Below are 5,000 nucleotides of genomic sequence, written 5' to 3'. Positions count from 1 at the left end.
CTACTGTATGTTCTACTGTATGTTCTAATCTACTGTATGTTCTACTGTATGTTCTAATCTAATGTATGTTCTAATCTAACGTATGTTCCTCATTATGGTCTACTGTATGTTCTAATCTACTGTATGTTCCTCATTATGTTCTACTGTCTGTTCTAATCTTCTGTCTGTTCTAATCTTCTGTCTGTTCTAATCTACTGTATGTTCTACTGTATGTTCTAATCTACTGTATGTAATACTGTATGTTCTACTGTATGTTCTACTGTATGTTCTAATCTACTATATATTCTACTGTATGTTCTACTGTATGTTCTAATCTACTGCATGTTCTAATCTACTGTATGTTCACATTATGTTCTACTGTATGTTCAGCTGTATTTTCTACTGTATGTTCAGCTGTATGTTCTACTGTATGTTCTGCTGTGTGTTCTGCTGTGTGTTCTGCTCTATGTTCAACATTATTTTCTACTGTATGTTCTACTGTATGTTCTACTGTATGTTCTACTGTATGTTCTACATTAAATTATACTGTATGTTCTGCTGCATGTTCTGCTGTATGTTCTACATTATGTTCTGCTGTATGTTCTAATCTACTGTATGTTCTAATCTACTGTATGTTCTGCTGTGTGTTCTACTGTGTGTTCTGCTCTATTTTCAACATTATTTTCTACTGTATGTTCTGCTGTATGTTCTACTGTATGTTCTAATCTACTGTATGTTCTAATCTACTGTATGTTCTAATCTACTGTATGTTCTGCTGTATGTTCTACTGTATGTTCTAATCTACTGTATGTTCTAATCTACTGTATGTTCTAATCTACTGTATGTTCCTGCTGTATGTTCTACTGTGTGTTCTGCTGTATGTTCTACTGTATGTTCTACTGTATGTTCTACATTAAATTATACTGTATGTTCTGCTGTATGTTCTACTGTATGTTCTACTGTATGTTCTACATTAAATTATACTGTATGTTCTACTGTATGTTCTAATCTACTGTATGTTCTAATCCACTGTATGTTCTAATCTACTGTATGTTCTGCTGTATGTTCTACTGTGTGTTCTGCTGTATGTTCTACTGTATGTTCTACATTCAATTATACTGTATGTTCTACTGTGTGTTCTACTGTATGTTCTACTGTATGTTCTACATTAAATTATACTGTATGTTCTGCTGTATGTTCTGCTGTATGTTCTACATTATGTTCTGCTGTATGTTCTAATCTACTGTATGTTCTAATCTACTGTATGTTCTGCTGTGTGTTCTACTGTGTGTTCTGCTCTATTTTCAACATTATTTTCTACTGTATGTTCTGCTGTATGTTCTACTGTATGTTCTAATCTACTGTATGTTCTAATCTACTGTATGTTCTAATCTACTGTATGTTCTGCTGTATGTTCTACTGTATGTTCTAATCTACTGTATGTTCTAATCTACTGTATGTTCTAATCTACTGTATGTTCCTGCTGTATGTTCTACTGTGTGTTCTGCTGTATGTTCTACTGTATGTTCTACTGTATGTTCTACATTAAATTATACTGTATGTTCTGCTGTATGTTCTACTGTATGTTCTACTGTATGTTCTACATTAAATTATACTGTATGTTCTACTGTATGTTCTAATCCACTGTATGTTCTAATCTACTGTATGTTCTGCTGTATGTTCTACTGTGTGTTCTGCTGTATGTTCTACTGTATGTTCTACATTCAATTATACTGTATGTTCTACTGTGTGTTCTACTGTATGTTCTACTGTATCTTCTACATTAAATTATACTGTATGTTCTGCTGTATGTTCTGCTGTGTGATCTGCTGCATGTTCTGCTGTATGTTCTACTGTATGTTCTACATTATGTTCTGCTGTATGTTATAATCTACTGTATGTTCTAATCTACTGTATGTTCTGCTGTATGTTCTACTGTGTGTTCTACATTATGTTCTACTGTGTGTTCGACTGTATGTTCTACTGTATATTCTAATGTGTGTTCTGCTGTGTGTTCTGCCGTACGTTTTACAGTATGTTCCTCATTATGTTCTACTGTATGTTCTACTGTAGGTACCACATTATGTTCTACATTATGTTCTACTGTGTGTTCTACTGTATGTTCTAATCTAGTGAATGTTTTACTGTATGTTCTAATCTACTGTATGTTCTAATCTACTGTATGTTCCTCATTATGTTCTACTGTATGTTCTACTGTAGGTACCACATTATGTTCTACTGTATGTTCTACTGTATGTTCTACTGTATGTTCTGCTGTATGTTCTACTGTTTATTCTACTGTATGTTCTACTGTATGTTCTAATCTACTGAATTTTCTACTGTATGTTCTAATCTACTGTATGTTCTACTGTATGTTCTACTGTTTGTTCTACTGTATGTTAATAAATCTACTATATGTTCTACTGTATGTTCTACTCTACTTTATGTTCTACTGTATGTTCTACTGTATGTTCTAATCTACTGTATGTTCTAATCTACTGCATGTTCTACTGTGTGTTCTAATCTACTGTATTTTCTAATGTATGTTCTAATCTACTGTATGTTCTAATCTACTGTATGTTCTAATCTTCTGTATGTTCTAATATACTGTATGTTCTACATTATGTTCTGCTGTCTGTTCTGCTGTATGTTCTACTGTATGTTCTAATCTTCTGTATGTACTAATATACTGTATGTTCTAATCTACTGTATGTTCTACATTATGTTCTGCTGTCTTTTCTACTGTATGTTCTATTGTTTATTCTACAGTATGTTCTACTGTATGTTCTAATCTACTGAATGTTCTACTGTTTGTTCTAATCTACTGTATGTTCTACTGTATGTTTTAATATACTGTATGTTCTACTCTACTGTATGTTCTACTGTATGTTCTAATCTACTGTATGTTCTACATTATGTTCTACTGTATGTTCAGCTGTATGTTCTACTGTATGTTCTAATCTACTGTATGTTCTAATCTACTGTCTGTTCTAATCTACTTTATGTTCTACATGATGTTCTACTGTATGTTCTACTGTATGTTCTGCTGTGTGTTCTGCTGTGTGTTCTGCTGTGTGTTCTGCTGTGTGTTCTGCTGAATGTTCTACTGTGTGTTCTACTGTATGTTCTAATCTACTGTATGTTCTAATCTACTGCATGTTCTACTGTGTGTTCTAATCTACTGTATTTTCTAATATATGTTCTAATCTACTGTATGTTCTAATCTACTGTATGTTCTAATCTTCTGTATGTTCTAATATACTGTATGTTCTACATTATGTTCTGCTGTCTGTTCTGCTGTATGTTCTACTGTATGTTCTAATCTTCTGTATGTACTAATATACTGTATGTTCTAATCTACTGTATGTTCTACATTATGTTCTGCTGTCTTTTCTACTGTATGTTCTATTGTTTATTCTACAGTATGTTCTACTGTATGTTCTAATCTACTGAATGTTCTACTGTTTGTTCTAATCTACTGTATGTTCTACTGTATGTTTTAATATACTGTATGTTCTACTCTACTGTATGTTCTACTGTATGTTCTACTGTATGTTCAGCTGTATGTTCTACTGTATGTTCTAATCTACTGTATGTTCTAATCTACTGAATGTTCTACTCTTTGTTCTAATCTACTGTATGTTCTACTGTATGGTCTAATCTACTGTATGTTCTACTTTATGTTCTAATCTACTGTATGTTCTACTGTAGGTTCTAACCTACTGTATGTTCTACTCTACTGTGTGTTCTACTCTACTCCATGTTCTACTGTATGTTCTAATCTACTGTATGTTCTACTCTAATGTATGTTCTAATCTACTGTATGTTCTACATTATGTTCTACTGTTTGTTCTGCTGTATGTTCTAATCTACTGTATGTTCTACTCTACTGCATGTTCCAATCTACTGTATGTTCTACATTATGTTCTACTGTATGTTCAGCTGTACATTCTACTGTTTGTTCTACTGTATGTGCTACTGTATGTTCTAATCTACTTTATGTTCTAATCTACTGTGTGTTCTGCTGTATGTTCTGCTGTATGTACTGCTGTATGTTCTGCTGTGTGATCTGCTGTATGTTCTGCTGTATGTTCTACTGTATGTTCTACTGTATGTTCCTCGTTATGTTCTGCTGTATGTTCTACTGCATGTTATACTGTTTTGTTCTACAGTATATTCTGCTGTAAGTTCTGCTGTATGCTCCTCATTATGTTCTACTGTATGTTCTACTGTATGTTCCACATTATGTTCTACATTATGTTATACTGTATGTTCTACTGTATGTTCTACTGTGTGTTCTACAGTATATTCTGCTGTATTTTCTGCTGTATGTTCGAATCTACTGTATGTTCTACTGTATGTTCTAATCTACTGTATGTTCTACTATATGTTCTAATCTACTGTATGTTTTAATCTACTGTATGGTCTACTGTATGTTCTAATCTACCGTATGTTCTAATCTACTGTCTGTTCTAATCTACATTATTTTCTGCTGTATGTTCTACTGTGTGTTTTGCTGTGTGTTCTACTATATGTTTTGCTGTATGTTCTACATTATGTTCTACTGTATGTTCTGCTGTATGTTCTGCTGTATGTTCTACTCTGTGTTCTACAGTATATTCTGCTGTATGTTCTGCTGTATGTTAGAATCTACTGTATGTTCTACTGTATGTTCTAATCTACTGTATGTTCTACTGTATGTTCTAATCTACTGTATGTTCTACTTTATGTTCTAATCTACTGTATGTTCTACTGTATGTTCTAATCTACTGTATGTTCTACTGTATGTTCTAATCTACCGTATGTTCTAATCTACTGTCTGTTCTAATCTACATTATTTTCTGCTGTATGTTCTACTGTGTGTTTTGCTGTGTGCTCTACTATATGTTTTGCTGTATGTTCTACATTATGTTCTACTGTATGTTCTACTGTATGTTCTGCTGTATGTTCTGCTGTATGCTCTACTCTGTGTTCTACTGTATGTTCTGCTGTATGTTCTACTGTGTGTTCTGTTGTATGTT

The 5,000-nt window shown here is 33.0% G+C and overlaps 1 protein-coding gene across 1 annotated transcript in view; it reads left to right on the top strand.

Annotated features, from left to right (window-relative positions):
- The window catches only part of LOC129826761 (fibroblast growth factor 5-like), a 25,814-nt gene that overhangs the window by 5,337 nt on the left and 15,477 nt on the right, over window positions 1-5,000 (top strand). The gene's annotated exons all lie outside the window — the stretch shown is intronic.

This window comes from Salvelinus fontinalis, chromosome 28 (assembly GCF_029448725.1).
Source record: "Salvelinus fontinalis isolate EN_2023a chromosome 28, ASM2944872v1, whole genome shotgun sequence".
Taxonomy (NCBI): domain Eukaryota; kingdom Metazoa; phylum Chordata; class Actinopteri; order Salmoniformes; family Salmonidae; genus Salvelinus; species Salvelinus fontinalis.
This window is presented reverse-complemented; position numbering and strand designations above follow the sequence as displayed.